Below are 11,772 nucleotides of genomic sequence, written 5' to 3' on the forward strand. Positions count from 1 at the left end.
TGTCTTAGGCAGAGCTGTCGCTCCTCCAAGACACTATTCTTCAATTCTTTCTTGTTCCCCAGCCTTGACGGGTAGCTGGTTTCTGTACTTTCTGTGCTGTGGTAACTCAGTGATCACCTTCGCCTTTTTAGATCTCTATACATGGTTAACAATTCTTTGTATGAATGATCTGTTTGAATGTGGAGTTTTTTTTTTCACCTAACTGGACACTGCACACAGGTCTTCTGCAGAAACAGTCTAGCCAACTGCAGACTGGAGCCCACTGAAAAAGCTACTGCATGTGGGTTCCAATCAGCCTGTGGTGTAAGCAAGGGCTACTATATCAATCAGGAGCTAACTAGCAGCAGTCAGAAGCCAAGTGCCAACCTGAGCAGGGACAGTGTCCTGCAAGAAGTGACTGAGTGGAAGGGGGAGTAAGCTAAGGTGTGAAGAGAGCCAAGAGTGCTATAGAGCCACACTCGCATGCTGGGGCTGGACTCAGACTTCTCTGCAGAGGATGCAGTTGAACCCCCCGCCCCTGCCAAGGTAGTTAATGTCCACAGTCCTGGGCAGGCAGCAAACACTCCTCTAGGATGAAAGGAAGGAGTCTGGCACCGGAGCCCACTCGAACACACCAGATTTGCAGGAGACAGCTGGGACCAGCTTGCTGAGGGAATGTACACTCTCAGCACATGGCTTATAGCCATCCCCTCCCCCACAGTAATAAAAAACTGTGGCTCATTCTAACCAGAAAAGTCTCTTTTCTCCTGCAATGTCTCTCCTGCACCCTCTACTGACCAAACCTAAGTTCCTGCATGCTTCAAAGGGGACATGCTTCCAAGCTCTGTCATTACAGCTCAGGTAAGAGGGTGGACTTTCAATTGAGGGGCAATATGCTGATAACCAGCATAGTCACCATTTGATGAAAAATACAGTGATTTTCAACAGGTGTGCCACAAGAATTTTTTTAAACATGCAATACCTGACTATTTAGTCCATTCCTTTAGATTGTCAAATAAAAATTTTTAAAAGCCATGGCTGGTGTGGCTCAGTGGATTGAGAGCCAACCTGTGAACCAAAAGGTTGCCGGTTTGATTCCCAGTCAGGGAACATGCCTGGGCTGTGGGCCAGGTCCCCTGGTGGGGGCATGTGAGAGACGACCAATGGATGTTTTCCTTGCACATCGATGTTTCTCTCTCCTCTTTCTCCCTCCCTTCCCCCCTCTCAATAAATAAATAAAATGACAACAGCCAACACAATAGTCATCCAGTGTAAATGAATCAAAATTATACCTACTTTTTGTCAGGTCAGCAAAAATATATATTTTTAGTGTGATGAAGAATTTTAATAACCAATTTACCTGTGTCATGAGATTTTTTAAAAGTGGGGGAGGGGTGTGTGTGAAAAACACTGCACTAACATGAAAGAGGGGGTGGAAATACAAGAATTAAAAAACTTCAAAGAGACTGAGATAATGCAAAGAATCAAATACCAAAACCCACTGCAACTAATATTTTTATTTAAAAAAAGATAATGTCTCCATAAAAAAGAACAAGAGGCTATAAAAATGATCATTTAGAAAACTATAAAGAGTCATTTTAATTTACAATATTTTAAAAGCAAAAATTTCAATGAAAGTGCTAGAATTTAAAGTTGAAGGACTCTTGAAAAAGGTGCAAAGAATGAGAGAGAAAGGAGAAAATCATCTTAGAAATAACTCAAGTAAGTTTCCCAGAACTAAAAGACATAAGATTCCAAATCGAGAGGGATCATTGAGTGTTCAGCAAAATGAAGTCCAAGTATGTCATCATAAATTTTAAAAATATTAGGGACAAAGAGAAAAAAATCTAAAAATGTTTAAAGATAAAAAGCAGCCCTGACTGGTGTGGCTCAGTGGATTGAGTGCCACCTGAGAACCAAAATGTCACTGGTTCGATTCCCAGTCAGGGCACATGACTGGGTTGTGGGCCAGGTCCCCAGTTGGGAACATGTGAGACACAGCCTATCGATGTATCTATCACACATCAATGTTTCTCTCCCTTTTTTTCCCCTCCCTTCCTCTCTCTAAAAGTAAATAAATATTTTTTTTTTTTTAAGCAGATCAGGTAAAGAAGATCAAGACTCAGATGACGTAGGATTTTCAACAGTGACACTGGAAGCCAGAAGAAAATGAAGCAATGTTTCCAAATTTTAGATGTAAATTTGGCCACTTAGAGTTCTATCTTCAACAAAATAATTAACCAGATATAACAGTAAAATAAATACATTTTTTACAAAGTTTCAACAATTTCCTTCCCTTGCCCCTTTCCTCGTGGAGTTACTGGACAATGTAAGGGATCAGAACCAGAAAGACCAAGACAAGGGACCCACTGAAGAGTGAGATGAATGGAAACCCAAGGATGATGTGGGACAGCCCAGGAGGCAGACTTGCAGGAGACAGGTGGATCAACAGATCCAGATTGACACAGGAGTTCAGGGCCAAAACCTCAAGAATAAGGAGAATGTCTTTACCTGGATACAGAAGGATATGCCCAACAAAGAGATGAACTTTGTTATGCATTTGACAATTTTATTTATTTTTAGAAAGAGGGGAAGGGAGGGAAAAAGAGAGGGAGGAAAACATCAATGTGAGAGTGAAACATCAACCAGTTGCCTCTTGCAGGGGCCCCGACCAGGGACCAGTCCGAACCCACAACCCAGGCATGTGCCCTGACTGGGAATCAAACTAGCGACCTTTTGCTTTGCAGGATGAGCCCCAATTGAACCATGCCAGCCAGGGCAGTTATCATGCATTTGAACCAAGAGGAAGAATTTGGTGACTATTTATTGATAAATTTATAAATAAGCAGTCAAAGGAAAACCTAGCACAGCTACATTGTTGTGGTTCTCATTCCCTAAGGCTCCACTGAGCCCCTGCTCCTCCCAACACTTCTAAAGATTTCAGAAGCTCCTAAAACCCTTTGTAAAGTTCCCCCTGTTTAAGATGCCTACAGTGATCTCTGTTTCCTGAACTGAAGCCTGAGTGATACAACTTCATATTAAAAAATAGGAAGGTAGCTCTGACCAGAGTGGCTCAGTTGGTTGAGTATCATTCTGCAAAGTGAAAGGTTGATGGTCTGATTCCCTGTCATTGCACATATCTGGCTTGCCGGTTCAGTCCCAGGTTGGGCCACATACAAGAGGCAACTGACTGATGTTTCCCCCCGGAAAACATTACAAATCACTTAACCTCGCATAAAATGAAGTAAGGGAGTAAGGTGCACTGTCCCACCCAGCAGGCTCCCTTCTGAGCTCTAGACAACCCCCAGAAAGGAAGCTGGGACAGACAAGATTTTGCTGAATCTATTTAAGGACTATCTAGCTCTTGAGGTAAAGTACTCTTGCCCGTTATCCAGGGTGTCCACCTCCTAGCAACAAGATTCCTGGAAGGGAGGGCTAGCTTCCGATAAGAACATTGCTTGGTGACCAAGGAATCAAAGTCAGGAGAGGTGGATATTTTACAAACATTTCAGGTAGGTCACAGTGAAAGCCAATCCTGCAATAAAATGTACTCATTTATACCAGTGTTGTTTTAAACAGTAATCTAAAATAACTTAAATACAATAAAAATATTATGGGGGAAAATGAAGAATTAGAAAAATCAAATAAAACCAAGAGTGATATTAGTATAAACACCATGCCAGGAGAAGGACCATAACTTTGGAACTGAGTTCTCTAGCAGCCAATTCAAAGAGGAAGACACAGTCTCTACAAAATAAAGACACCAGTGCTCAGGAGAAGTACAACTCTTCCATTTCCTGAGACCACAGACAGTTCTTTGGTCCTCGTGGACTGGAAGTGGTATGATAAAGTGAACAATATCTCAACCACATCCTAAACATAAATACAAGTTTCATAGGACTCATTCATTTCATCCAGTTGTCCCTGAGACAGCTGGTGGCGCTGTGTTCAGGAAGAATCATTCAGAGCAATGCAATCCATGTGCATATGCTGCCGGTGTGGCTAAATCCAGGGAGAGATTCCAGTGTAATCATTGCAATCACATTCTTCCATCAAACTGACATGAGAAGTTTCTGTCTCCACCCACCTTTTGATATGTAGAGTGTGACTGTGAGTTCAATGTTATTATTATACTCTTGACATCACAGTCATTTTGGGCTGCTGTTTACAAGCAGGTTACAAGGAAGAATATGTATGGCCAGAACAGGCTAGTCTCCCTGCAGGGAGCTATGACTAAACAGCTCACAATTCTTATCCCCTGGATCCTCCTTTCCTAGATTCCATAAAAGCCACCTCCTTCTGCAGCCACATTCTTTCTTCAGACAAGGTCCAGTACCATGGATTTGATTTTTTTTTTTTTTCCTCCTTAATTGTAGTGTCCAGGCATGCTTCTAGGACACTATGATTAAACTTGATTACTCCCAAATTTCTTTAACACCATCTTCAATTTCTGTAAATTCGCCACAGCTTTTATTCATGGGTGATTAACTTCGATCTAACTTCCCAGAAAGCCCTTTACTAGCAGCGTGACTTTAGGCAAGTTGCTACACCTCTCTGATCTTTATTTTCATTCTTTATAAATGTTGATAATGTTACCACAGGCAGTCAGAGAGCTGGCAGCCCCCAGAAGGGCAAGCAAGCCCCGCTGGCCACTTCGGAGGGGTGGGCTGCCTGGACTGGGCCGAGGACAGACAAGCTGGAATCCAGGGTTATCCCGCTGGCTCCAAACAGCTTCCGGGGATGTGGATGTATGGGACCAGTGACATGTCCAGCGTTAGGAGACCGGCTGAGTGCTGTGGCATCTCCAGGCTTCCAGAGGGCGGTTCCTGCAGCCTCCCACCCGCACCCCCCACCTACCTCCCCACCCAAAACACAGACCCTGATACCTTAGATAGTCAGGGAGCGTGGGGCATCTCCCCCATTGGCCAAGATAGCACAGGGGGAGGTTTTTACACTAAGCTGCCAAAAGCAAGAAAGATGAATGGACCGGGCCCAAGCACGCCAAAAGCTAGAAAAATAATTGCATAGGAAATTAAGAGAAAAGAAAAAAACCTCCCTTCCCTATCCCTATAATAACTAGGGGCTTGAACTTTTGCCTCATTGCCTGAGAGAGAGCAAGATGGGTCATCAGCAGCTCTACTGGAGCCATCTGAGAAAATTCGGCCAGGGTTCTCGTTCTTGCCGCATCTGCTCAAACTGGCACGGCCTGATCCGGAACTACGGCCTTAATATGTGCCACCAGTTTCCGTCAGTATGCAAGGGTATAGGCTTCATTAAGTTGGACTAAGTGAACCTCCTATGAATGGGTCATTCGAGACATCTACCTTACTACAGAATGGCTAGCTCTTTGTACATAAAATAAAATTTAAATTTTCAAAAAAAAAAAAAAAAATCAGGGCTAGGGGCTTGAGCAGGAAGTGGGGATGGTATTTGATATAGGAGTCTACCGTTCTCCCAAATGGCATCTATCATATAAACCTCTTTTCTTTTCCACCAGCACATGTCTCACTAATTGGGCTTTCATAGGACTGGCAGCCAAACCTGTGTTTTTGTTACAATAATGCCTACCATGGAGGGTTGTTTTGAATTAGAGTAAATAGAAGTAATAGCAAGGGCAGCAAACCTTCATTGAGTTCTTAGTGTGCTAGACACTATGCTGAGCACTTAACATACAATTACTGATTGAGTCATCTCACCAACCCTGTCACATGGGAATACTGACTGTCCCCATTTTAAAGATGAGGAAACTGGGGCTCAGAGGGCTTAGTGCCTGGCCCATTAGTTACAGTAGTGACAACTATAATTCTTCAATGTCACAAGAAAGCCACTGGCATGGGAGTTCAGTGAGGGATAGGAAAGACTTCTGGAACAAAGGGTTATTTGCAGATAGATGGGCTTGTTTGTTCATTTTGTTTCTTTGTTTTCATTGTAAACCTAGTACTGTGTATATATGTGCTCCTTGAATAAGTTCAAACAGTGCCCACAGTTACAAAGTATAAAGTTGAAAAGCTTCCACCACAAGGACATAACCACTGAGCAACATCTTAATGTAACTTTCTCCATGAATATAGAGACCAAGTTGTGTCTGTATTATTTTATATGTTCTGGGTATCTATTTCTTTTTTCCTGATTTTCATCGAAAGGATTGTTTTCTGTGTTGTTTCAGCCCTTCTAACAATTTAAACACAGACTTTCAAGTTCTAGTGGAATTTGTGGTTACCCTTAAGTTTTTAACAAAACTATGTAAAGTTATATTCTTATTTAACATCAAAGATTATTCAGTATCTTTATTCTTTTCCTTAAACCAAACATACTTTTTCTTTCCTCTTATTTCCCCTACCTCCCAGAATTCTCCAGGTTTTGTTAAAATCTTCTGTAACTGAAATCTCCAATCATTGATTGGGTCATTTAGTAGGCAAAGAAAGAGGAGATGGGAGGATAACAGGAAAGGGCTGCAGCATGGCCAAATGTTCAAGGGTTGGGCACAGATGGGTGGACTGGGTGAGGGACCTGGTACATGCCTGCATTTATTCATTAGTTCTTCAGACATTCTCTGAGTTCCACCAAGCAGGGCCCAGGGGTGAGGGTGAGGAACAGAAGACACCAAAATCGAGGTGAGGAGGTAGTGCTTGGCCACATACGAAAGACCTCAGTGCAAGCTCCAGGCTCTACGACCAGCCAATACATAAGAAGGCAAATGGTCTGGTTGGAGCTGACTTTGTGTGTGTGTGCGCGCGCGCGCGTGTGTGTGTATTAATATACACATAACAAAATTTACCATCTTAACTATTTTTAAGTGACCAGTTTAGTAACATTAAATCCACTCACACTGTTATGTAGCCATCACCACTGTCCATCCCAACCCCTCTTTTCACCTCGTAAGTCTGAAATTCCCTACCTCCCCACCAGCTCAAGCTGTCTTTAGAATGGGCTGGATGAGACAGAGCCTGTGGGTATGAGGCCAATTAAGAGATTGCCATAACCATAACCACAGAGGCAGGAGGCCACAAGTATCCTCACGTGAGAAAGAAGGGCATAAACAGGAAGCAAATGTAAACATTAAAAGCACCTCCCTGTGCATGAAGTGCACACTGTGCCAGGTCCCAAGGGACCATCTGAGGAGTTATTTCCTTTCCTGCCTGGCCGGCGCCAGCCCGCAGCAGATGCCAAGTACCTCAATGGCTATGAATGCACTTAACCCATTTCTACACCCATTTCTCAAATTATTGAAGCTCTCAGATCATCAAATTCCACCCCTTAGCTCATCCACACTCACTGCCCTTCAATCCCTTCTCTACCCAGAGATATCATTTTAACAGTTAAATATTTTACTCCCCTGTCTCAAACTCTGAATTCCCATGGTCCTTCCCATATGGATAAAACCCATAATCTTAAGAGAGCCTACAAAGTCCCAGATAAGCTCGAGCTTCCCCTCAGCCCCTGTCTGTGGCCCTCAGGCTCCAACCCTCAGGGCTTCACACACAGGTGCTCCTTCTGCCTGGAAGGTGCCTACCCACCATCCCCCAGCCTCTCACACACACACTCACACACAGGGCTGCCCTTCTCTCTAGCACATCACTGTTTTAAATTCAGTATTCTTTGCATGAACATGTGATTGTGTCTTCCACTAGCATTAGCCTGTGAGTTCCAGGAGGCAGGAGGAAGGGACCATGTGAGCCGTACTCCCTACTACAGTCACATAGTATGGGATTCTTAATAGCTAACTGAGTGAATAATGCAACCTGCCCTCAAGAAAGTATCTTAAGAGTCTTGGCTGGTGTGGCTCAGTGGATTGAGCGTCTGCCTGCGAGCCAAGTGTGGCTGGTTCAATTCCCAGTCAGGGCACGTGACTAGGTTGCATGTCAGGTCCCCAGTTGGGGGTGCAAGTGAGAGGCAACCGCACAGTGATGTTTTTCTCCCTCTCTTTCTCCTTTCCCCTCTCTCTAAAAATAAAAAAATAAACAAACAAACAAATAAAAAACAATTTTTAAAAGAAAGTATCCTAGTCTATGGCAATTAGTCACAGGTGACCCTGGAGAGAAGGCTGGAGAGGTGGCAGGTAAAGTGGGTATATGTGAAGGGTTTGTATGAGTTTGTTCCGGCTGCCATAAAAAAGTACCACAGACTAGGGCTTAAACAACAGGAATGTGAAATTTCACTGTTCTGGAACTAGATGTCTGAACTCAAGGTGTAGGTGGGGTTGGTTCCATCTGCGGGCCATGAGTGAGGACCTGTTCTATGCCTCTCCCCTCATTTCTGGTGGTTTCAGGTGCTCCTTGGCTTATAGATGAGGTTATCTTTGTGTCTTTACATCATCTTCCCTCCATGTGTGTCTGTGTCCAAATTTCCCCTCTTCATAAGGACTCCAGTCCTATTGGGTTAGGGACCACCCTAATGGGGGCCAAATTCAACTCATAGCAGCGTTGAATATGGTGTTACCCTGCATGACTGTAGCTCAAACAGGCCCTAGCCAGGTGAGTGTGACGGGTGGAAATATCATTGAGTACTTCATTCTATCACAATCTGATAACTTCAAAATCTCTAGAATGAACTGGCCCCAATTCTGCCCTCCCCTTACCTGAATGTTGCCTGCCTCCAACCTTCCCCACCTACAGTAGCCTCTACAAGTGCTTTCACTTCATTCTCACACACACCTGATCTGGGTTTGTTCCCCTCCTTCAGTCTCTTGGTGATGTGGAAAGTCTTCAAGGTTGATGATGCACCTACGCTAATAAAAGTACAATAGAGTGACCTGGTCAGGTTGCTCAGTTGGTTGAAGCATTGTCCCATACACCAGAAGATTGGATTATGGGTTCAACCCCTGGTCGGCAACCAATCAATGTTTCTACCTCCCCCCTCTAAAAATCAATAAATATATCCTTGGGTGAGGATTTTTAAAAACTACAATACAATGAACATATCATGTTAAATTAGTGACCTCAATGTAAATGTATCCTAAAAGTGGCCAACAGAGGTTACCACCAATTCTCACGTGGACTCCCATCCCCTTGCCTGGGTTCAAGATACTATCTATACTTTGTGAGGTCAGATAGTAGCTGCTCCAAGGCCTCCGGGAAGAACCAGACAGGACTTGAATGTTGTTTTTGCCAGAGAGCAAGGATGCTTTAAGAATGCCAAGGAAAGTGCTTAAAAGGACAAAGGAACCAATCTAAAGGTGCTCCATTATCCAACTTGAGACAATTGAGCATGAGAAGAAAGAAGGTGGGGGAAATGATAATTACAGTTAATGGAGTAAACTGAAGCTGCAGAGGCCATGAGGACATTAGATATTTAAAAGTGAAAGTGCACAAAAGATGGCTGTAATAAAAAAGAATGGAATTTAAAAAACTGATTATAATAAGGGAATTGTTTATTTTGTTTATTCTATCAATTATGTATCTAATTACAAAGTGGAGATGGGGTTCTTTTATCTGTTTACCTTCATCTGTGGAAGCAGACAAGGAAAACCCCGGGAATTGTGAGAAAGCCAAGTAGCCCCACCGTAAGTATGAACTTCAGCAGGAATAAGCATGTCTGACAAGGGGTGATGTCAGGGGCAATAATGAGGAAAAAGGTGGTTTTACAGGTAGGTATCCAGGTAATACATTAACCAAAACATCACTAAAAAGGAGAGCTAACAAAGTCAACCAATTCCTCATCTCCTAGAAGACTATCTAGATTGCCCTACTAATTATAATAAAGTACAGACAAGGAATACATAAGATTTAATAATGCTAATGAATCAAGTCAGTATATCATAGCCAGGGAGCAGTTTGAGTACAGAAAAAGGATGAGGAGAAAGGAGAGGCTGAGGGAAAGAAAAGAAGATGCTAAAGAAAACAGCTTCCACTCCATTAGTCATGACTGCCATCTGAGGCAAAGAAGGACTGAATGGTCTCAAAACTATTTCACAACTTGTTTCTATCACCTTTCCACAGAGTGCTTGCCTAGCTGGAGATCATCTGACATCAACAGTCATGTCACATCAGCCTAGCCACTGGTTTAGGACAAACGCTAGCTACCACACCAGCTTTGCCACCACTGTGGGTAAACCACATCCACCCAGTGACCTCTAGGACGCACAGCAGCCCCTAGAACACCACTGCTACTGACACTGTGAAAATGGCCATGCCCAGCTTGGCCACGCCAAGTGTTCTCCCACTGTCCCCACCCTGCTATGCAGGACCAAGGCATTCCATAAGTGGGAAGAATGAGAAACCCTGGTATGTGACTGCTATTCCTGAGGTCTTGTGTGCTCACACTCATACTTGACAAGGTGGGTTATAAAAGGTGGGTGTCCTTTTCTTTTTTTTTAAAGATTTCATTTATTTATTTTTAGAGAGAGGAGAAAAGAGGGAGAAAGAGAGGGAGAGAAACATCATTGTGTGGTTGCCTCTCACATGCCCCCAACTGGAGACCTGGCCTTCAACCCCAGCCTGCGCCCTGACCGGGAATTGAACTGGTGACCCTTTGGTTCTTAGGCTAGCACTCAATCCACTAAGCCATACTAGCCAGGGGATCCTGGGTGTCTTATCAGTTTTCCTGACAGTGACGAAGTAATGCTGACCTAGAAACAGATAGGAAGAAGGCAACAAGAGACATCCTTCCAACTGAATAATAAGAGGAACACAAGAGGTAGGCATTTGGTCTAGAGAAAGAGACAAAACCAAACCTTCAGGGGAAGAGCTCTAAACGGTCATTAAGAAGTCAGGGTTAGAATGTCTCTCCTTCATCTGCCCTGTGCAGTATGCCCATCCGGGCCTGCAGTATTTAAACTGATAAGAACAAATACTACACTTGATCTTAGCCAAAAGCTGAGAAGTGATGGACGTGCAGTTTTTAAATGGTGCCAGAGCCAAACTCCACCTCTCACTGTCTGTATGACTTCAGGCAAGTTACCTAACCTTGCTGAGCCTCAGTTTCTTCACTTGTAAAATGGAAATACTAAGAGTAAGTACATCCTAGAATTGTTGTGTGAATTGAAATAACCCTGTAACACATTTCATTTATGGGGACTATATGATAAAGGAAGCTATTATTAGCACCCAAGTGTGTGTGTATGTATAAGTGAAAAGCATCTGAGTGAACACTGTTTGAGGAAGGAAATGCTCTCCTTTCTTGATCTGAAATAATCCTCTGAGGTGTGATTCCCAGTGGGGAGCATCACACTAACCTTAGCCATAACCATCAACTCCCACCATCAGGGCTGAGAACCCTCTTCCTGTGTGGTCCCAGAAGCACAGCCTCACTGGGACAGCATACTGTATTATAATCAATCACTACAATTGCCTGGAGTTTTCCACTCTCTGATGCACGTTATCATTACCTTAATCAAACTTCCTAACCACCCTATGGGAGAGACTGAATATCTGCCCTCATCCTATTGACAGATGAGGAAACTAAGGTCTGGGGAAAACAACTCACCTAAATACACCAGGCAGAGAAGACAGTGTGAGCACACAGGAGGGGAACTTGGGTCCTTTAGCTCCAGATGAGTGCTTCTTCTGCTCAGCACTGTCTCTTATCCCTCAAAGAGAAGGGCCATGACCCTTGTGACTGTAGTCCACCAGTTAACGACTAACAGAAACAGAAAGCTCAGAACACCAGCGGTGATTCCCACCGTAAATCTCAGGACCTCTGTTATGTCACAGATTACTACCCCATTAGGAATCCTTTATTTATTTATTTTTTTTGAACCACCAATCTTAAGGCAAAGACCACTGTGACAGACTTCCCACAGCTACTCCAGGGTCCTCCATGAGCACTGAGTGCCAGACTCCCTCTGCTCAGGGT

The 11,772-nt window shown here is 43.6% G+C and overlaps 1 non-coding gene and 1 pseudogene across 1 annotated transcript; one reads left to right on the top strand and one right to left on the bottom strand.

Annotated features, from left to right (window-relative positions):
- The first annotated feature begins 5,098 nt into the window (after positions 1 to 5,098).
- LOC150006707 (small ribosomal subunit protein uS14 pseudogene) lies at positions 5,099 to 5,266 on the top strand (annotated as a pseudogene).
- A 5,343-nt stretch (positions 5,267 to 10,609) lies between these two features.
- LOC150006708 (U2 spliceosomal RNA) lies at positions 10,610 to 10,805 on the bottom strand. Its single transcript, XR_016512092.1, has one exon. It is a non-coding gene; the product is annotated as a U2 spliceosomal RNA (small nuclear RNA).
- Between the last annotated feature and the right edge of the window lie 967 nt (positions 10,806 to 11,772).

The sequence above is a fragment of the Furipterus horrens genome, unplaced genomic scaffold (genome assembly GCF_987537825.1).
Source record: "Furipterus horrens unplaced genomic scaffold, mFurHor1.1.pri manual_scaffold_6, whole genome shotgun sequence".
NCBI classification, from domain to species: Eukaryota; Metazoa; Chordata; class Mammalia; order Chiroptera; family Furipteridae; genus Furipterus; species Furipterus horrens.